Consider the following 24,055-nt stretch of genomic DNA (forward strand, 5'->3'; position numbering starts at 1 on the left):
CCTCTCTGCCCCGGCCATCCAGCCAGTTCTGAACCCAGCACAGAGTGCTCCTGTCCCAGCCCTGGGCTGCAGCTTTTCCAGCAGTGTGCTGTGGGAGACAGTGCCAAAGGCCTTGCTGAAGTCCAGGCAGACAACACCTTCTTTGTGATAAAAGGAAAAAGAATCTGAAGACCTCGTTCTCCCCATTCCTTTCTTCAATTCTATTTAATACAAACATTTACATAAAAATTAGGATAGTGTTTAGAATTTTTTTTCAGCCCCTACAGTCCTTCTGAAGTTACAACCTTATAGAACATGCTAATTGACCCAGCAACCACCAACCCCTTAACACAAATGGGATAAATATTATGCTGAGGATTAAGTGAACTAAAAAGAAACAAAATATCCCATTTTTGTGCAAATTTGAGTAGTATTAAAGCAAACAAAGTCAGAGGATGAAGAGTTTATGCTGTTACACACTGAACTATATTGGATTTTCCTAAATGTTTTTGCTTTAGAAAATGCTGACTTGCCAGGACCTATATGTGCATTTATTTCCCAGATCTAGGATAAAACTTCTGAAGTCAGAGGACATTTTCCCCTCCCTATCCCTCCCCTTCCTGATCCTGTTTGTCTTCACCCCTTTCCCAAGTCCGTTAATCAAAACTGAACTATCCATGGCCATACAAGAAATTCTTCACCTTCTATACCAACAATGTGTTCACAACCTCTTAGCTTCAAATCAGGGAAAGTCTTCCACCAACTTAGTTCTGGAAACTCTCAATCTAGTTGTCACAAAATATTAACTGGAAAAACATGATGCTTATTTAAAAAAATTCTAATGACAAGTTTCAAGGGTCCTAGTAACTGATAAACGAAACAAGATTTTGTGGCATTCCTTGGAAGAGGGAAAACAGCTGTAACAGCTGTGGTCCTGATTCAGGATACAATTGGAAACAAATAATACCACTTTAGCTCTGATTTATGTTTCTTTTGGTTTCAGTGACTGGAACTTAAACATGACAGATTCTGAGTCTCCAAGTAATTAATTTTAATCAGCCACCTGCCTCCTCTGTCTGTTGACATCCCATATACAGTGGTGGTTGTTGAAATAGTCACTCAAGGAAACAAAGTTATCCTCAGAGTGCATCCAGCCACCCACCTGGCTCACACAGAGCTCTCAGGGCTGAAATTGAGACAGAAGGAAAAAAAATTAATTTCTGTATTAGTATTACAGGAGTCACCTGCCTGTAACTTGTCAGTGCACTGTTCAGGATCAAGCCATAAAAGCTGGCATGCTGATGAGGTTTTCCTATGGTTTTGTTCCTTGAGATAGAATGAATTTTATTCTAAGAAACAGGGACATGGCATCCACTGCACAGCAGGGACAGCACCCAGGCAATGCCATGAGGGGAGGTAGAAGAACAAAACTGGTCCTGTGTGGTATTGGTTGGTAAGAGAAGCTTTCCCTAAGAGGCATTTTCTTTAGTTCAATGACCTACATTAAAAAAAAGACAGAACTGAGTTTATGAAACATCCCCAGGTCTGCCTTTTCTCTTTTCTGAAAATGAAAAGAAATGCCAGGGTAGGTAACTTCAAACAGAAAAGAAACTAGACTGCAAAACAGAAATTCACCCTAAACGTTTTCCTGCTGCTGTTTATCCCCTGTCAAAAATATTCAATTCAATCAACATTATACTTCTAGCATAAACATAAATCAATGCCAAGACGTTTTGGCTTTGTTATCAGACAGGATATTTCAATAAGAAATACATAAATAGAATTAAAGATTCCACTTTTTTCCAGGTTATCTGCTGCCATTTCTAGCCCTTCATAAGCCATTTTGCTGCAGTTCTTGGAGGACAGGGACAGGACAGGGACAGTCTGGACAGCTCTTGGGCTAACAGAGGACATTGAAAGACAGGGAAAAGAAAATCTAAAGGGATATGCACACAGGCAGAATTAGCTTCCTCCTCTTACAGAACGCAGAAAAGATAGAGAGGTAGCACATAAGAAAGCCTCTATGAAAAGTAGTTTGGCACTTTGCTCCTGTCTAGGAGCTAGATTGGCAATAAGTCACTTATGTTTTAACACCAGGCAGCAGCAGCTTGAGTCTGGAAATGCAGAGTTGTTAGAATCCACTCCAGCTGCTGACAACTCAGGCAGTGAAATCGGATTACTTGCAGTCATGGAGATCCCCTGCTGCTGCACACACACCTGGGGACAGGAGCTGCTGCCTGCACACAGCACCATTTGTGTGACAACATCCCTGAGGGACTCGCCAGAATGGAGTGGAGTGTGGGGAGTGACACAAACAGCTCCAGTTTTCTCTGACAGAGAAACAATCAAATACTTTCATATAGAAAATCAATAAAGAAACAAACAAAACAACACCAGAAAGCAAAAAATATCAGCAAAGGCAGAGCAGGTCTGTCAGTTCACTGGTCACTGCTGTGCCATGGTTATCAACTCTGGAATGACACTGGAGGGTTGGTAACAGTTGTGCAGCTAATGAAAGAGAATGGGGACAAAGGAGTTGAAGTCTTCATTTAGATTTTAAGCACTTTTTCACCTCCAATTCCTTCATAAAGGAACTTTAGAGAACAGGCTTCTCCTTCTATACCTGTTCCTATAATACCTCCCATCTCACACCCTCCTCAATCCAAATTTAACTAGCACATTTTCCTCTTCAAGCAGTATAGGCTATTGCTGAGCCCAAACATGGTTACTGATCTCTGCTATCTTACTCATATTCTCCACATTCTTGGGCTCCCAAGATCATCACCAGCTGCCTGACATTCCAGCCTCTGACACAAACAATTTTCCAGATCCCTCACTTCTCCACCATGTCTAACTTCTATAACATCATGCTGAGAGAGTCTCTCTCTTCTTTTTATTATTAGCAAAATACATTACATACTCTCATTACATATCTCAAATCCTGCAGCATCCTCTTAGGTGGGAAACACAACCTGACATATTCATTAATGTGAGATTTGAAAAAAAAGAGGCTCTCAGAACACTCTCTCTATCACTGACTTCTTATCATTACCACCCTTGCCCTGTTCTTCCCCACAATTCTGTTTGTCCTGAAACACAGCCCTGCATCCCCTCAGGCCCTGTGACTGTCTGTAATGTCACAAGGGTGGCCTTGAGTGCTTTTCTGGGGCCAGGCTCTGCCTCTGCCACATGGGAGGCTCAGAGGCTGCATCAGCCTTGCAGGGCTGCAGCTCTGTCCTGTAGGGCCAGCTTGAAAGGAACAAAGATCAGTCAAGAGAGGAAGATGTGAAGGGAGAAAATCCAAAAGGCTGCAGGCTCGTGGCATTTGGTTTGGATCTTGAAATTAGCAAGTACCTCTGGAAGCTTTGGGCAAATGGCTATTTCCAGGTATCACAAAGGATGAATAATGTTATGCTGTGTTTGCATTGGGTTTAGGGGATAATTTGACAAGTTTATTGCTTCTGTGGTTTAAGAGATCCAAATATTATGGAACTTCACATCCAAGGTATTTCATCATAAACCAAAGCAACTAAAACTGCAAAGCAAGGGAAGACAACATAGCTAATGCTAAGCTTCAAGATAAAAGATGAAAACTGTTATAGTTACCAATTAACATTTAGATTGCCTGTACAAAGGGATGCCATAAATCCCCACACCTCAGGTACAGTAATTCCTTTTAATATCTCATTGTATCACTGCCAAAAGACTGTCTCTCTGCTGTGTACCATTTCAAGGCACATTTGTGCACTTTTTGGTTTCCAATGAGTATTGATGCACATAAATGACATCAGTCAATGTTTCTTTGTAATCCAACTAACCCACAGTCAGCTTCTTCCCCACAGAACCTCTCCCACAAGAAGCAGAGGCAGCTGAAGTTCTACTGAGCATCACTCCAAAGGAAAGGCACCAATTTAATGGCACTGAGTAAATTCAATGTTGTTAATGGAAATAGATAATTTCCCACAATTCTGTCCTAAGTTCTGCATAATGCACCCATAAATTTCAGCTGCAGCCTGCACTGAAAGCAGAATATGGCTTTGCCTCACTAAACATGTGAGGGAATATCTAAAAAGCTTTTCTGCTGTTTTTTTTTTTTGTCTCTATCAGGTATTTGGCATTGTAACAAAATTGCTACTCTGAGCAATTTTTAGTTACAATACAAAATAACTGGACTTTCATGTCATGGAATTTCTTGTTGGAAGTTGTATCATAAAATCCTGCAGTGTGGTTTGAAAGACAACTAATCTGAAAAAGGGTTACCTTATTAACCAAAACCACACCACACTTTACCTCTTGGTTTTGCACAATTTTGCATTTGACACATACAGACAATTTTATTATTAAATACATAACAAAAATTAGCAAAAAATTCCAGACAAAAATCCAACGGAACAAAAACAACACCACAAACACAAGTTTAAGGAATTTCAAATTAGTAACCAGTTAATTCCTTTGCACTCAGTCAGAATTTTCACAACACAAATAACTCAAGGGGTCAGAAACATTGTCCTCACTTTTGTTTCTCACTTGTTTTCAATTACCTGAACATGTGATCCTCAACAAAAAAGGAGCCAGACAGCTCCTCAGAGTTCAGTTTCTGGAAGAAGACTAAAAAGATGGGATCCAACCAGAAAAAAAAAAAAATCCAGATGAGACCACTAAGTTGAGCAGGCTGTTGCCAGAGAAGCTGAGATGAGCCTCCTCAGACCTGACAAAGCAGATATGTGATGCAGGAAGCTCTGATATCAAATATGATGAGAGTTTAGTCAGGAAGTCTGCCTAAGATTCTGCAGCAATTAAACCCTACATGAAATCATCTTCAGTGAAATAACCCAGTTGCTCATAGAAACTTCAGTGGGTTTTTTAAGGATGCCTGTGAGGCATCAAAAGAGAAAAAGTTAAAAACTGGAAAGCATGAAAAACCAGAACTGAAAATACCTTAAGCATCAATCCTACACATTTCATTGTGGAAGGGGTCCTTGCTACTGAAGAGCCCACATAAACAAAGTAAGAACCTACCTGTCTATCTGTACCAGCACTCAGAGAGATCAAGTCTCAGATTTTTGTGGTCTTTGGGACTTGTCAGGTACTTTGCACATAAATTTATATGTTTGTAGGCACACAAATTAATAAAATGTAATCAAGGAACCAGGTTCAAAACAACAAAATTCTGACTTTTCCCCAGATCACTGAACCTTGGTATGACAGGATCTAACAAAATCATGTTACTTGTAAGTAGCTGGAAGAGTCTGTCATGTCCTGCACATTCAGTTTTCCAGAGCTGTAAGCTAACACTGATGCAAGCAGAGAACTGGACAGACACCATCAGCAAGGGAGGCTCACCAGGACAGGGCACAAAGGAGTGTTTGCTGGTTTTGGTCTGTTCCTTGGTTCTGTTTGGGTTTTTCACTAAAGCATTCACAGGTAAGGAGGCTGATTTGCTTGTGTTCTCCTTGGTTTTCTGTGGAAGACCTTCTAAGGACACTCTGATATCTGCCCTCAACAAGAACCTTGTGCTGACTCTCTGTGAGGAGCAGACCCACACACTGCAACAAAAAGCAGAGTTCAGAAGACTCAGAAATAAAAACTAATACTGGCAGTTGCCAGTAGTCACAGAAATAGTGACAAAGCTGCCAGTAGGTAAGGGAACATTCAACTACAGTTTCCAAGATCTTGGGGAAGTTGAGCTCTTCCTTAGAGAGTTCTTTGAAATTTTTTGCTTAAGAATCATTTGCCTAAATGATAAGCAAAACTCAACAGTTTCCATATCAACGACTGGATTAAAATCAAGAACAAATTTAAAAAAATAATTTATCAGCTACCTATAATTTATCAGTTATCTGCATAACTAATGCCTGATATTAGTCAGGAATTATTGACTTTATCAACTTTGCTGGACTTACCCTTGCTGATGTAAGCAAAATCAAAATCTGACAAGAGACATTTGGGCTAGCTTTGCTTCTAGTGCAGAGCTTTGTTTTCTGAAACATTTGTTCCATTTTTGGCAATAATTACAGTAGGTTTTACAGCAGATAGTTATTGTAACTAATTTGTACTTACATGACTAATTATGAATGAGAAGAATGCTGCTTACAGAACTCTCTCACATCTGGAGAGACCAGAAGCACAACAGCAGCTGTCTGGATGCTGCCATCAATTTGTTGCTGTTTATTCACTGAATGCTGATTCTTTCCTCTCCTGATAAAAGATCTCATGCAGCCTCATCCAGCTCCCATCACCCTGCACCACTGCTGGGGTGAATTACTGAGCAGGCAAATCCCATCACTTGACAAAGATAACGAACAAAATAACTACTGACTGCATATGGGTATCTTCACACCAATCAATACACACACACAAACTGCCTGACTACCTGGTTCTGAAACCTTGCTTTTGGTTTCTTCACTCCTCCATAAGTTCACATGGACTCATTATCTCATCTCACCTGCCAGAAAAAAACTTTGGGGCAAAATTGTTGAGTCAAAATGATTGTTTAATTGTCCTAAGCAATAAAACCCAACAAAAAAACCCAGCACATTGTCACTGCTAAGATGATGTTTGACAGTCTCAATGGAGAGATGATAATTTGCATCCATAACATTGAGATGTTAATGGGATGCAATAATTAAGCACCTTTCTGAAATTTTTTTCCAGTATTTTTTTGCTCTTGGACATTTTAATTTCATTTTTAGTTAATTTCTCTTGGTAGAAGGGTAGGAAGAATTGGGCTAATACCTTCTCAAATCCTTGATTTATAATACATATAAATTAAAAATTTACTATCCAAAACATTTCACCACACAACTACACTTAAAAAGGAATTTGTCAGCATTGGGTTTGTTTCCGTGTTCAAATGTGATCAACACCACCTCCACTAACCCCACACCACATTTTGAACTTTTGGCAGAGAAAACAAACAATAGCTTTGAACTACACAACTTTACAACAATTAAGCTGTAGGAACAGTTTGGAATGTTTTTCTAAAGCACTTCAGAAAATGACTATTATTGAACCTGCACTCTTTGAGGCTGTAATTCAAGTCCTACAATTCCAGCCACACAGCTCAGCTCAGGTCAAAAGGAACACGTCAAGCTGACAGAAAGCAAGTCGATGAATTCTTACATGATTTTTCAACACAGACACAGATGGACAAGAATAGAAACCACTATACAATATAATACTTCTGTGCTACTGTTTCTGGGGTAAACATCAACTCTTCCTGCTGTTACTGTCTTTCACAGGTTACAGCATTCTCACATATTTTAATTTATCAGGTTTTCTAGCCCCCAATCCCTTTCCTGCATCCATTATATTAGGCAATACCATCAATTTAGTGCCTGTGAGAAGTATGCAAGAAAAAAACAAACAAAAGAGCCATTAAAAAAAAAAATCCTAAACTACCCTATTAAGAGAATTAGACTGTGCAAAAATCAGAAAAAGCAGGCTGAGGCTTTAAAAGTTAACTCAGTGAAAGGCACTTTGGAGAAACTTTCTCACTGTACCAGTAGATAATGTACAGCAAATTTTTTATTCGGATTTCAGAGTCTCAGATTTTAGGGTTGCAGATTGCAGGGACCTTAAGAGAATCAAGATTACCCAACCAAACAAAAGAATGAGTTGAAAACTGAGGAACTGTTGCACTTTAGGGATTTTTTTCAAAGTGTACTGTGACTGCAGTATGATCTAAAGACTGAGACCAAGTAATGACCTTCAGCTGAAATCTCAGCTATAAAAAGCTTTGCACCTTTTTCTTATTCCCACAGGATCTGAAAGCCCCAGTCAGTTGAACAGGAGCTCTCTGGTGATTTTTCCCACCTGTGCCTTGTTTCCCATGGAATGCCCAGGCAGAAGGGCAGCAGTGGCACCACCCTGCCACCACAGCCCTGCACTCTCCTCCCTCCATGCCCTCTCAGCTTTCCCCCACCTGTTTGGGATGAGGATGCCCAGGAGGCAGGAGCAGCTCTGCTGCACCCCTGACACAACCCCCCAGCCAGGCCAGGGCCCTGCTCCATCTCAGATGGAAATATTCAGAAATATTTCCAAAGTTAGAGCAACTTTATCTCTCCTCTCTGAAGAAGAGGAACAGAATGCTTCCCTGGGCAATCACACAGAGCAAACTGAGGGGACACAACTGTGGCTGTCAATGTTTCCTTGTCAATTATTTTTCCAGATTTGTGGTATTTTTGTGGTTGTCCCCTGCATTCTGTCCATTTGGACTCTAGATTTCTTGTGCTGTCACACCATGCTTGTTCAGAGTCTGCAAACAGCACATTTTGCATCATCATGTATCCACTAGTTTCAATTATTCCAGCATTTCCATTTCCTCTTAATTCATGGCATGCAAATGAGACCTCAAGTTTCTCAAGAAACAAACTGAACAAACACAGACTTAGCACTAGGGAGACAAGTGTTCAGACCTTTTGTGTCTTTTTCATCCCGAGATAAACTGTCAGACAACCAGAATTTCTGGTGTGATATAAGGAGACCACAGGGGAAACTGAAGCACTACCATACAAAAACCACAGGGCTTCTCAACTACAGCTTGTGTGAAACAGCATCACATTCTGGGCCCAGAAATATAATATAGCCTCAGCACATAACTAAAGCCTTCTAAAACTAGAATGAATAGACACTTAACCTTGTAATTTCCTCTACTTTTAAGTATTTGCAGTAGTATTTGCAAAGTAGTATTTGCAAAAGTTGTTTCATCCTAACACAGGATTAAGGCTTTATTCACTGAGCACAAAATGAAGTGTTTTGACCTCTGTTTTACAGGCACTGTCCAGGCAGCCAGGCAGTGCTGTAAAGCAGTTTTTCTGGAATGTCTGGGGCTAATAGGATGGCACTGCTTTCTGCTGAGTTTAGAGAAACATCAGAAAAAGAATATGTACTGATTATTTAAAACCAGCTCCAACCTGCATCATCTCTTCTGCATGATGGAACCCTTCAGAAATGTACCTGTCTGTGCAGAAACGCTGGAGTAATGACACTGAAGCCACTTCTTCTCCTCCACATTCAGGCATTATGTGTGTTCCGGTCCTCTGGAGGGTCCCCTGTGCATCAGCATGTCACAGCCATTTCAGAAGCAGAGCTGCTGCCACAGCCTGCAGAGGCTGCAGAAGGATCTGTGCAAGATGATCCTGAGTTTCAGTGACCCAGAGCACTGAAGCAAAGGGAGCCCCCAGAGCAGAGCAGCCTTTGGGGCTCCCCTGGCCAGACCCTGCACAGAGCAGCATCTCCCACCCCAGCAGCCACAGCACAGAGATGATCAATCATAGCTTTTAAGCTCATCACTGCCCCAGGGCTTTCTTGTCCCTGGAACAAGTTTTCCTGCTCTTTGGCAGCTTAGGAAACCACAAAGGTGACCAGCATTAAATGACATCGTTTGTCTCCTCTATATTCATTTACACACGAGCTTTGAGATCGCTCAAATTAAAGATGATGCTTAATCTGGAGTTTCCCACATGTGACCTCTACTAGCACTCATCAAACCCCAGGTGGCTCCAGATGCATTGCATTCCATCAAAGAATGGACACAACAGAAAACAATCAGTTCTTAGAGGTGCATTTGCAAAGGAGGAAGTGCAGGGTGGTGTCTGAGCTGGGGCTAATGGTGCTGTTAGAGTGAATACAGAGCACACATCCACTCACTGCAAATAAAGTATTCCAGCACATTGCTTTGGAAATAAGTCTCAGGATAATACAACAGTCTGACACATGAACATGTAAAAGGTTTCAAATCTCAGGGCCCCAAATCAGTTCACCTACTTTAAATCATTGTTGTAAATATTGAATATTAAATGAATAAAACTAATTTGACAACAAAAAACGTTACTTATTTCCTTAGAGCTGTCGTATATTTAATTCTTCCCAATAAAATATCTCTTGTGAGGGCTATGACAGCTTTCTGAAAAGATCTTAAATTTTACAGCAAGTAGTAAGATAACCCATCACATCTTCCCACGCACAATCTCTTTCAAAAGCAGAAAACCACTCAGAAATTAACTGTTTGCACAGCCAGCCAGATTCACTGCTGAATTTCAACCCACAAGAAGAGAACCTGCACCAGTTTCCACTCCTCTCTTGGTCCAGGTGCCAGTTTGATATTTGGAAAGGTTTCAGCTGTTTTATCATTCAAGAAAAAGCACATCTACAGTAGAAAGAAACCCAGTCTCTGGAGAGAAGACAAGAGCTTTTGGACTTTCAGGTTTTTTCTTTTTAATAAGTTAGTGCATTAGAATAAATATCTAACATCCAGAGACCTTGCTAAAAACAAAACCACTCTGAATGAAGAGGAAAACTGTTGTGAAATATTATATGAATGGCAAAAATAATATCTTGAGCTATAAATTTTAAAGAGCTTTCTATTGTATGTTACAATAACTCTCTACAGACGAGATTTGAAATTTGAATCCAAGTTGTCACATTTAATTACTAAATAAATCTTGGACAAAATCTTCTGAGCCAATTTTAATAATTGAAGAATTTCCTCCTACAAATCCTTCCAAAAGAGGAAAACTCATATAGCTTAATGCAACTGTATGGCTTTCTGAGCCCTATAACAGGGAAATACAAACTATAACTGTAAAGCATTACTGGAGCTCTGGGACATGTTAGGTTCATTTAGTATTCATATTCTTTTGTTGCCTATTTTGCTGCACCATTGTCTTACTGTGGTCACACATCTCTGAAGAGACTCAAGAGTTTTCAGTCAGGTTAGGCTCGAATAAATCCCCAGACTTTACCACTTCCATCTTTAAAGATCAACTTTTGATTTTAAATACAGAGCTGAACCTGGGTTTAAGCCTCAATAAACAGCATCTGGGACTTTGAAGAAGCTGAAATTCTAAACAAGGGAATGATGATTTAGGTAAAGACACAGCCCAGCTTTTATTTTCTTTCTTTCTTCTTATTTTCTTTTTTTTTTTAGACAATTGCTTCCATTTTCTGAAAAATGGATTTCCCTAGAATATGCTTGCACAGAAGTCAGGCTGCTGCTGCTGCTGTCAACTCTCTCACCACTTTTTAGATAAAAATATATCCTGCTTTACTTCAGATCTGTAAAAGTCAGTGGCTGATAGTTAATTGCTCATTCATGTGGTGTGTACAGCTGCAGACCAAATAATGTCTGCTCACTCCCCAAGCTTATTTTAAGTGTGTTCTCATGGGTCCCTCTGTAATTCCCTCCACTCCATCCCTTAGCCAGACATCATCTCTCCCCATCCCCTGAACCAATTTGTTCTATTTTTGTTGCTGCTTTAGATTTAAGGTAATGATGAGCCTTTTGTCCTTGGTCTCCAGACAGCTGAAAATCTGGGTCTGGATTCCTTCATCTGTTCCATGCACAATAATAGAATAATGCCTGCACTGAGCCCCACTGCTTCCTCAGCTGGGCCCAACAAGAGCAGGCTTCTATATGAACATGTCCAATGGCAAAAATCTGCATTATGTTTCCAACATACAAATATTTTCAATATTTATGATGCACAAGTGTCTCTTTCAACACCAAGATAATCAATAAGATCTCATCATTTTAACAGGATCATTCACAGACATATGTTAAATACTTCATAGTGCTTATAGAATTCTGGGTACAGTATATTTTCATTCATTTATGTTTGCTAAGTCTCAAGAGCATTTTTGCCATTATAATATCATCAATAAAAGCACATACTTGCTAGGAATTTAGCACAGAGGCATAAAGGGTATTTTTAATGTGCTTTTAGGGGAGTATTCCAGAAATCTAAAAGGCTAATAGTCTAAATTTTTTCTTCATGTACTTTTGAAAAACCCTACTATTCAAAATTATTCCTCACTATGCAAATACTTCTATTAGGAATAAGACTTGAGAATTCATATGCTTCAGGCTCTCTGACAACAAAATTTCCATTTCAATTAAAGAAACCGACCAAACAAACCACAAAGCCAGCTAAGAGAAAAAAAATCTACTTTTTTTTCACTTCCATGTCAAGATAGGATATCAGTGCTGAAAATCTCATGTTGTCTCTGCAAAGACCGGACTGAGCAACCACAGTCAGAGGTCTGCAGTGTGGTACAACACAGGTTAATTGTGAAATGTTTTATTTGCTTCTCACAATTGTCTTCTAGATTATCTTATTGCATCCAAGATCAGCTGGAAGGTCTGATAAGAGTTGTGTCCAAAATGAGAGAGGAGACTGCAGGAATCTGGACATTGCCATTATGCCCCAGTTACATCCATTGGCTGAGAGGAGACATCACCTGTGCTCCAAAATCAAGCAGAGTTATCCAGCCCTGTCCCCTGAGGTCCCCCCAGCAGCACTGAGCAGGGCTGAGCCCAGCCCCACGCCCCCCCTGCTTCTCTCTGGGCAGGATTTATTCACGGTGTCACACTACAGAGCGGAGTCTGCCTCTTGTAACCCAGCTAAGAATCTCAATTTCAGCTCAAAGGGAGCGCAAGAGGTCCCTTTTAGGGCTTGATTTGAGACCAGGAAGGGATGAGGGCCTTACCCAGTCCCTCCAGACTACAGGAGGCTGCACAGCCCCTGCAGCCACTGACTGTGCTTGGCCACACTCAGGGTGAAGAACGTTTTGCTGCCATCTCCTTGAAACCGCCCTCACTCAAACTTGTGTCATTTGTCCTTGTCCTTTTACTGGACATCTCTAAGAGAAGTCTGGCTGTATTTTCTCTCTAGCTCTTCATCCCCCTTTCTCTGAAAGGCAGAATTTATTCCCTTGTAACAACACTTTGATAATTCAAAAGTCATTTGCCTTTTACAGATAGCGGGTTAAAGCCTGATTAAGGAAATCCTACAGACGGCAACAGTTGCATGGGACAATGACACACACACACCTCCCCCAAATTAAATCAACCAATCAGTTTCCCAGAGCAAGGCAAAACAGGTTCAGAGCCATCAGGAACTGGCTGCTGTATTTAGAAATCACTCAGTCTACACTTGTAGAAGATGCTCTTAAAACCCAGCAAAGCTAACAAAGGCCACAGAGCAACAAAGGGGTCTAAAGGGAAAACACAAAGTTATTTAATGCAGCAAGCTGCTCATTGAACTATTACATCATTACATGGGAAAACTGCAAAACAGAGCAAAGTTGTTTGTGAGAGATCATGTCTCACTGCTGCCTTATGACTGCTAACAACAGTGGTGCTCTCTGAAAAAGTAATTAAGACTCCAGAAATATTCCTGACACATTGCAAACATATACAACAGCAGCTATAACTTCACTACTATTTATTACAAAGCAAAATCTTTTAATACAAGTAGACAAAGAATAAAACCAAAGTAAAACACTGCAGAATTTCTTATGATTTTTTTCATAGCATTTATTTATTTATTTTTAAAATTACTCACAGAGAAGGAACTCACCCCTCTCTTTCCAGTGGGAGACTTGTCACCCAGCAAACTCACAGCTGGAGATCTTTATCTCAAAAAGGCTAAAAGACTAAATTATTTACTATTTAACTATAACCTAATTCCAAAGGAACTGTGCTTGTGCAGCTTTTTCCAGCAGTTTATGCAAGCAGAGGCCAGCTGAGAACAAACAAGGCATTAGCTGCATACGATTCCAGATTCCTAATTAACCAACAGCAGCACTGCACTAAACAAGTTAACATGCAAATTCTGCTTCTATCAAGCCAATGACACAGAGACAACAGAATTTAGAAGCACAGCAGAAGAACCACAACTGGTTTGAACTCACCTTCATAATTAGGTAATCCAATTTGCTTTCCTAGACTTTTGTATAATACAGCACAGAAATGCTGAAGCTAATCTACAGTGTTGCTTTTGGTATTGTAAAAATAAAGGGATTAGTGGCAAAGCTTTTGTGCTTATGAAGAAGTAAGCATCTATTTGCACAATCTTTCATATGCTTTAGAGACATAGCCAGACATCAGATGGACTTTTCATCCAAATACCTTCCCATGCTCACATAAGATGACCTGCCCCTGAACACAGAATCCATCTAAGGCAATATTTTTTTTCCATCTACACTACACAAGTTTATACTCTACAGTTCAATAGAAATAAATTAAAAAGTCACCAACAGCATCCTCCTGGAAGAAATGGAACAAACAGGAATTGCTGCACTCAGTAGAAATATCTAATAATTTAAAATATCACATCACAAACTTTGTGTTTTCCAGAAACGAAACTTGTTCAAACTGCTGTGCATCCAGAAAAACAGAATACCATAGCACATGTTAAAAATGGATCCTAAACCACACTCCTCCTGCCTCAAAGGCAGGGCTTTAGGCTATATCTGGATTAACAGGAAAAACTGAGTAGGATTTAATTATTCCCTTTGCTGGGATGACAAGGATGGCTGCAGGGCACCAGGGCAGGGAAGCAGCAGCAGTGCTCAGCAATCGCTGCCTCTTCTGCATCCTGCAGTGCTGTGTGGACCTTATAACCTTCAGCTTAAACCATTCCCTCGTGATCAGAAGAGTCACAGCTCCTGTGCTGAATTACTGAGTCACTGCTAATGCTGCAGGATGGGTCACATCCATCAAACCAAGCAAACCCTGCACAGAGAGATTCACAGGCTGCTGTGCAGGACAATGCTCACACCAGGGAGGGAGCAGCTCAGACCTGCCACCCCCTGTGTCCCTCCTCAGCTACAGCACATGACCCCTGGAGAACAAGAGGGCAACCAGAAAAGAAAGAAAAAAAAAAAAAGGACATGCATCTACAATGCAATGTCCAGTGTTTTACAGCTGGAAAAAAAACCAAACAAATCAACCCAGGAGCCATGGATAAAACCACAACACAATTATTCCAAACTAATGTCCATCAGAGAAATGAAATAGTTGCTGTTCACACATGCCTGCTTCTGCTGATCTTTTCAGAACAGAAGGAGGACAGGATAGGATTGCACTGGGGTCAGTTCTGCCCCTTTTAAAATTGCCAGTGGTGAAAAGCAGACAGTTGAAGGGATTATTTGGATAGGTGGGTGGAAATACTGTACAATACGTACTCTCACACACACCCTGGTGACAGACATGGGCCCTTTCTATAACACTAACTATAAACTGATCTGAAATAGTGCAGGGGAGAACTCAGCCCCTAACAGGGGTGCAAAACCAGATTAGGGACAGAAAAAGCATCAGTGAAAATCAGTGACTACTTTCCATAATCATATCTGATTTGAGCCCTTTTGGAGCAAGTTCCTGCCCCCCAAGGAACTGATGTTGTAAAAGCTATTAACTATTAGCAATCTAGAAACCTTGGGCAGGACAAACAAACAAATCAATACCTGATGCCTCTCCATCAGCTGCACAGTGCAGATCACTTACCAAGAGAGAGGTGGCTCCACATTGAGAAAGAACTAGAAAGGGATCTATAGGGTCATAGTCTAACACTTGCCACACTGAGAGACCTCAAGCACTTTAATCCTCACACATGGGGCTGCAGCAGGTGCCCAGCAAAGCCTGGGGAGGCAAATGCAAACTTCTACCAGCTGGCAGCAACACAAGGCATCCTGACCTGTGCTTTATAAGTTATTGCTGAAGAGCTCCCAGATGAGGCACATTAATAAAGCTGCAGCCTAACTAAACCACATCCTTCACATCTCAGGCTCCCCTGTGTCTGGGAAGATCAATGCAAACCCAGGCAACCCAAGTGGGAATCATTAAATGCATCTGTGAGCCACGCCAGACCAACAAACAATTAGACACACAATGTACCAATCAGGACAACAAGCCAGCCTCATGGTTATGATCCCATCAGCTTAGCTTCCCTCAAGTGTGCTTCCAATTAATTATAAAACATTTCCACACAAACAGCAGCATCTCTAAATGTCTACTTTAAACACTATTAACACTGTCAATAGTCTAATTTTTATAAGTAAACAACACAGCCTTGCTCTTGACAGGAATGTCTTACCCCACTGAAACTTTCTGTGCTGTTCTGCAAGTACATAATTATACTGATATAGCTGCAATCCCTGAAGGAAGAGAGTGGGAAATGTGTGTAAACAGACTAACCAGGAAAATAGGGTTCCCCAAAAAGCAGTGATTAATGCATTTCAATGAATATCAAAAAGAGACAATCCCTCAATGATTTTCAGGAACCCACTCAACAATCTACTTGAAGTTTTTGAAAGGCAAAATGAGAAACAGGCACGCTACAGCTCTGCATTCATGGAGCTCACAACTTTTTGCAAAGATCAGTGCTGCCACTTTCTGGATGAGTGCATTTACCCATTTCCCAGCTGGGTGAAAGGCTGTGCAGGGCTGGGCTGGAAGCTGGACCAAGCAGGCACAGCCTGGCTGGGAGAGCAGAGAGCCCCACACAGCAACACTGATGCATTTATCAAGAAAGAAAAAGGTTTCTTATAAACTAAGGGAAAATCAAGGAAAAAATATGTTTAATATGTTGAAAAGAAGAGCCTTTAGGAGCTGGAGAAGCATTAATAAGAATAGAATGACACTATCATCCTTACAACCTGCACACCTCTTTGCATACTCAAAAAAAAGAGAAAGGACTGGTCAAAGAAAGCCTCCCCATCACTGTCCTGAGTTACTCTGGGTGAAATTATTGATCCCAGAGCACCAATATCCTGATAAATGCTCTGCTCTTCTCATGGAGACAGGAGCCTTTAGCTACAGCCCCCAGAACACAACACAGAGAATCCATCTGTCCCATTCTGTGAAAGCCCTGACACATGCAGAACATTTTGTTTTGTTCAGAAAACAAACAAAACAACACAGAACGAATCTCCAAACCCTACCAAAAGCTGAACTAGGTAGTCTAAATTATTACCAATTACAGACCAGGTGGATTTCTTAGTCTGCAGTACCAAAGGAGAGACATTAATTTTTGCTTGCATATTTTTATTGTGTTTATTTGCTTTTTGTTTTCTACACTGCCCTAAAGAGTCTCCTTTGCTGGCAATTATCAACAAATGTTTGAAGACTAGGAGAGTAATAGTCACTTATGATTCAATTCAAGCAGTTTCTGTAGCTGGATGTGGTTATTTGGTTTGCAATACTAAAAATAAAACACTGAACCAAAAAAAACAAACCCACAGCTGCATACATTAGCACTGCCAAAATAAACCAAATAATTCAGGTCAACTTAAGTGACTTGGGATCATATGCTAACTCAGTGGTCTTAACTCCTAAAATGAAATTCAGTTTTCAGTGCAAATGGAAAAGCATTGAATTTAATACAGATATTACAGGATGATATAATACCAATATTATAATCTCAAATATTTACTTAATCAATATTAACTGCTGTTGTAATGATAACAATGTATTTTCCATTATGGGGCTACCATAAGGTAGCCACTCTGACTGTGAATTCACTCTCTGGTGAAGCAGGGCAGAAATGTGGTGAGCAGGAAGGAATGAGGTGGACTCTGACCAGAACAGTCAGCTATGTCATCTCTGACTGCCAGGGATCCCCGATTTGCTGTAAGGATTTAAAATTGTATTTTTCACCTCCATCTGACTGCCCTGAACCACCATTCCACTTGGTCTGGCAGAACAACATTTCCACAAAACCTCCTGTCCCACTGATATCCAGAGAGAAGCAGCTTTAGTGCTGTTTGGATCACAAGATTTCCAATTCTCATGTCACCACAGAATGGACCAATCTGTCCAGGCAGACATTTCAATGAAGTAGTGTCTAATTATTTCCTCTCTTAGTGAATCTTTCTTAGAGCAGAACCTAAAAGGAACTTAAAACAAATCCCACCCTTTTTAAAACTATGTCAGGGTTACACCTTTGCATCTCACTTTCAGTTCCCTTTTTGAGCCTGACTAAATTTCATTTGGTAACAGCTGTTTTAGGAATCTCACTCCTGTTCCAACTTGCCAAACAGAGCTCTTGTCCATGCTAGAAAACTGCAGCAGTTTGCTTATCTTCCTGCAAACTAAAGAGTGGAAAAAATGCTCTAGCTAAATAATAACCATGCTGATAAAAGTCACTACACACTGAGATAACTCCTCCATTAGTCTTTTCCTGAAGCTATCATTATAAGTGTACTTCAGGAAAAACAAATCAAATCTAAACCAGGTAGAACAGCCAAGCTGATGCACAATTTATTTAGTATTACTGTTTACCTTAGCAGGCAGAAGATGGGAAAAACCCGAAATTGACACATTCTGGTCCCAACAATGAACGCAAAAAGAAAAAATAATAAAATAATATACCCTGCAACACAGCTACATTTATGGCATTGTTTCATTTGTTTCCATCAGAACAATACAGTGGATAATAATGATAATCACTACATCACTGCCAGACTCCTTTCTTCATATTTGCTACCTTATTTTTCCCTCTCTCACAAAATATCCAGAGTTATCAGTAAGAATAAGATAAGTCTAAATAAAGCGTTAGAAGAACAAAGATAGAATCCAGAGGTGTCTTCCTCACAAGTAAAACAAAGAGATGTGAGGAAGTGTGAGCTCCAAATTCTGCATCCCTGCCCAGGGCAATTCTAGAGCACATCTGGGGAAGCCAAGATATAAACAACAGGTTTTTTTGTAAAAGCAACATTTAAATAGGTGTGCTCTGAAGGAAGAGAAACAGCAGGCTGGAAATGAAGGCTGACCAAAATTAATGGAAAACTTGCTCAAGACTGACATATCAGGATAATTGCTCAAGAAGGCCTCACCCAGAGGGAAACACTGAAACAAAGGTCAGCAGGATTTGGGCTGAACACTTTGGGAAAGGCAGCTCTGAAGCTCACTGTGGTTACATGTTCCCAACTCCTAATTCTAAAGGAAGCTCCTTTTAAAATTGGCATTGCAAATGATGGGGGTCTGCATTTTTTAATCATTGGCTTTTTTCTTCCTCTGGCAGGCTGGGAATTGCTGTTCAGTAGTTTTAGGCATTAAGTAATTTTGAGGTGCACAGGACATTTTAATTAGACCAACACTGTTTTATACATTGTATTGATTTTGCCCTTTTTTGGCTATTAATTGATTTTTTTTTTCCAGTTGAGGATATGAACTTATCATTGATTTCTACTGAGCCAAACAGCTGAAGGATGATAACATCTACAGCAACTTGATAAAATACCATCAGGGAAGAAAGTTGCCATTTTACCTGCTTTCCAGGTGAAAGTTGCCATTTTACCTGCTTTCCAGGTGAAAGTTGCCATTTTACCTGCTTTCCAGGTGAAAGTTGCCATTTTGCCTGTTTTCCAGGTGAAAGTTGCCATTTTGCCTGTTTTCCAGGTGAAAGTTGCCATTTTGCCTGTTTTCCAGGTGAAAGTTGCCATTTTGCCTGTTTTCCAGGTGAAATGGCTCCACAGCTGCAGCCTCAGTTCTACAAGAAGCTACAGCCCTGGCTTCTGGCCACTGAGATGTGACCACTGCCAGCCCAGGGAATGGGAGCAGAATGGGAAACACAATTCATCCCCAGAGGCAGTTGCTCAGCAGGTTGGAACACTCACATTTCTGTATTCCAAGCTGTTATGTGTAAGGTAGTGTGAATAAAGATCTTTCAGATCAGATCCACTTCTTCAGCATTCAGGAGATCCAGCAGAGATGCCAGACCCGCTCTCCATTAATCCTTTTGAAATAGAATTTCTTCTCCACCAAAGAACAACATTGCTTGAGGGTTTATATGCCCTGACCAAGGTTTTCCATGTTCACACAAGCAGATGAAAGATGCTAGTGCCTGCTTCTCCTCACTGTATCTCATCAAGCCCAAAGAGCACAGCTGGATCTTTGTGGAAATTAAAAACCAGTTGCTAGAGATACCTTTATTATTTTTTTTTCTCCCAAGGGCACTATATTTTGAAGAAAAAATATGCCCAAATCTCCTTATTACACAACAGTCATATGCTGCATGCTTGCTACCATATTTATCAAACTTACTGAAATTAGCAGGTTAGTCTATCAGTGCTTCTCAGAGTTTATAAAGTTGTTTTCACCTACTGGATGAGATTTCAGCAATATCTTTTAATTAACTGTTTGGAAATTTCAATCACCCAGTATTGGGCATGTCAATTCTAGAAAGAGATATTGACCTGCTCAGTTAATCACTGTAAGGATGCTGTAGCTCCAAAAAGGGCAATTAGATGTTTGAATCAGAACATTTGCAAGTCTTCCATGAAAAGCAAGAGAACTGGCTGGGATCCACTGGAAATCTGCCCTTGGAGCACTAAGCAGAAGAGAAGCCTCACACTGACAGAGCAGGGAGATGTTCTCTTGCTTTAACTGCACTTGACAGGAGCAGGACCTGCGACTGCATTTTACCTGGCAAAAGGAAAACTCCAATTTCCAAGTGAGCCTGATGCAGTTCATTCAGCCTTGGGAGAACCTCCAGACTTGGAGCGAGCAATTCTGAGGACCAGACTTGCTGATTCCTTTATGAAAACAGAAGATGGTGAAAGTTTGCACATGAAGGATGGTTAAGAGGAGGAATCCTCAGCTAATAATGGCCATTCTTTCAGTACTTTATTTTCACTGATGCGCTGGGCAGAGCAGTTATTGAACCCAGGGTCACAGAATGAGCTGCTAATATGCTGCTGAAGGCTGCAGCTCTTACTCGCTTTATGAGTCATGAAAGTAGCACCGTTGAGTAGCACTTCAGGAACTGAGAAGAGAGATGGGAGTCAAAGCTTCTTTGTGTAAGAAAAGCAGAAAGACCTGCAAGGTCCACAATTTTGGATGTGCAGCATTCTCACAGCCTGTTACAGCACAGGTGGAGTGCAAGCTCATATTACAATTTATTAAAGCAGCACCTGGGTTAATTTGCAAGGGGTGTTTCATTAGATCTACCTGCACTGAGTCAGACAAATGTGCTACAAATGACATGCAGTAAGAAAAAAAAATTTATATTTTCAGCAAGAGTACAGATCTTGAGTTGCAAAAAACTTTAACCCTAACAGAGACCATCTAAGTGAGGAATTGACATGATAATACTACAGTGCATTTTTAATCTATACTTCAATCAGGAAAGCTAAAGAACGATAAATATTTGCTCTTATTACAGGATCTTTTTGTATATCAGAGGCTCAGAAGCAAAGTTGATTTAACAGGAGTTTCACCTGCTAATGGTTCCTTATAGCATTCCTACTCTAACAACTCCCATCTTCTCAAATATATTCATTTCTTTTGCCCCATAATGTTTCCAGCTCCACTGTAATTTGTATTACAACCCAAGTGCACAACACCCTGTGTTAACCCCTGAGTCTGACTCTTCTGACTTCAACAGCCTGAGGAAAGAAAGGAAAAGGCAGCCCCAACACAGTTCTTCCCCCCTTTCTGAGTCCTAACATGAGGTCCCATTTTGAGGCTCCATCCATCATAAAATTAGAGTTTCCATCCATTGATGCAGCCAAAAGAAGTAGTAAGGGAGAGAGGATGAAAAGAAAGTGTTGCCTCAGCAATGCTACTCAACTCAGAGCAGTAAAATAAAATAAAGAGCCAAACCACTTGCAGCAGCAACAGGCAGGGAGTGAACCACTAAAAAATTCTTGGAGCTTTATCAAGAGCGAGCCCATTTCATAGATTAATGCAAAATGAGAATGTAAATAATGCTTAGAATTACAATAAGCCTTTTAATTTATTGCTTTGAATCTAATGCATTTAATAGAAAGTAGCTGTCATCGAGGCAAGGTCTTTGGTATTTGCATTTAGGACATTGTCCCCTTCCCTCTTCATACCAGATAGATAATAAGACTATAGTGTACTGTGCCATTACCCATTTTTCACTAGGAAGAATTCAGCTAAGTGGAACAGCATTGACAAAGCAACTAAGCTTAGTAAATGGAAGCTCTCCTACATCACAGTGTCTAAGGCTAACTGGTAAATAAACATGCACATTTTTAACAAGATGTTTTCCATGCTTACTACACACAGCTTAAAAAAAAATTTCATTTGAGTCTTATTTTTGGTGGCTGTGGATCAGGTTTGGATGAAGATGTTTTAATGCATTTGTGAATCATTAGCAGGGAAGTGTTGATAACGAGGACAAAATGGAGAGGAAGACCATCTGTCTCTATAAAGCATCTTCAGTCCCTAAAAATCTGTCTCTACAAAGCATTCTAGTTGTCTTCAAAAAGTATTTGGGTATGAAAACCACAAATGTACAGCAAACACCAGGGTTACCACGGTGCCGAGGGAATGCTTGGGCCAGTCTGCCCAGCAGGGTCCTTTACAGCCAGAGGGGCTGAGAGAGCTGGAATTTCAGCCTGGACAGGCCTGTCCTACACTCAGTGCTGAATTAAACACTCCTCACGCACTCACACCAAATGCTGACCTTTGAGGTGAGTTTTGGCAATGCCCAGCTGCACCAACACCAATTCTGCACCACACTGAAGCACTGAGCTGTGCAGTTAAGTTGCCTGCACCCTTCTGAGCCACTCCTGTCATGTATTCAATGCCTGCACCCTTCTGAGCCACTCCTGTCATGTATTCAATCAGTGGTTGATGCAGCCCCAGATAGAAGTCAGAAAAGAAAGGAAGAGGAATCTATGGAAGTAAAGTATGCAGCCTCAATATGAATAAAGAAGCAGTATTTTACAGAATATCAGTGGAAGAAATCCATAAAATTGCATGAGATCAGAGATCAAAACCCATTGTCATTAAACTAGAAAGATACAGAACTCAATTTGGAAAAATATAACATGGGCAACCTCGGGTGCATGAGAGAGAATTAAGCTGTGAATGTTTGAAAACTCAGCATATTAAATGACTTGGAGACAAAAAATTAATCAGTGTTCAGCAAATAGGGACAGTACAAATTAATACTGCTGTTTCAAATACTAATGTTGTCTCATCTATCAAAATACTACCAGTTCTAAAGTTTTGTTACACCATTTTATTACTCTTAAGCAGAGAGACCAATAAAAATAGTGCAAGAACTCCTGAACCCTTAAAAAACCCAGCTAATTAACTGGTTAACATCTGCAGAACGAGAGGTGCAGAGATACCCACAGTCTATTGATGGACAAGCATAGCTTTAGGCCTGAATTGTAAGTCCCAAATCCTCTTAGATAAATTCCTCTACAAGGTAGGAGCTCTGTGGCATAATGCGAACACCCAATCCCGAGTTCTGATAAAATACCACATAAAAGTTAAGACTGGTTTCTGACGTGTATCAAGATACACATTTCAGTTTTAAAACACAGCTTAGCCTAATTTTTCTCCCATCATCTCATTTTTCCCCTCTGTGACACACACTATTTTCAGAAGAATTTGTTCATTTACATGAGCACATACAAAAAATATTTAGTGTATTTTTTTTCAATCTGTTTCCTGGGAATGCAAGTTAAAATCTGGGATTTTGAGACATGACTTCAGGGCATTGCTCTACTGACTGACCCTTGAGGTATCCTGCCAGAGTTCTGAAAAGTGACAATTGTCCCCTTGGAAATTTGCAAACTTATTCAAAGTAAAAAGAGCACTAAGGGAGGGGGAAAGAGGATCTGAACTCCTGAAAAGAGAGAAATTAGACCCTGCTTAAGAGAGGAAGTATTTTAAGTTAATGTGTTGGGCTCTAAGGAACAAGGAGGATTCTTGGGGATTACTTTGCTTTGGAGACATTTCTAATCTTTCTCTTGCCTGTTCTATGCTTGGGGGACTGTTGGCTTGAAATGTCTGTTCCATCATCCACTCCCAGTGATGCTTTTCTATTTCAAATAAAACTGTGCTAAAATGTTCAAATTAAAATGTGGAAGTCCACACGAGCATGGCAAACACACAGGATCTCCCTGTGAAAGGAAAGGAGAATGCCAAGACCGAGAATCGCTCACAAGGCAGCAGGAGGTGCTCTGCAATCCATTGGGAATTCCACATCTTCAGTGACTCCAGGAAAAGCAGACAGCAAACAGCCAGGCACATTATCACTTCTCAGAACTATGTACCCATCCCTGCATTTTACAGAGAAGCAAGTGACCTTCTCTTGTGCCAAAGGCTTTATCAACTCTGATAAATAGTTCAGTTAAAAAACAGGGAAGCTGTTTAGGAGGAGATGATTTATTGGTCAAATCTTCTGAAATACATAATTTTTCCCCCCATTGATGCAACCAACAGTGAAAACCAAAACCTTGTGTTTTACTATCTCTTCCAGTTTCTGTAATAAACAGTTTCCTTCTTCAGAGCTCATAATTGAATCTG

Source organism: Molothrus ater, chromosome 12 (assembly GCF_012460135.2).
Source record: "Molothrus ater isolate BHLD 08-10-18 breed brown headed cowbird chromosome 12, BPBGC_Mater_1.1, whole genome shotgun sequence".
In the NCBI taxonomy this organism is placed as follows: Eukaryota; Metazoa; Chordata; class Aves; order Passeriformes; family Icteridae; genus Molothrus; species Molothrus ater.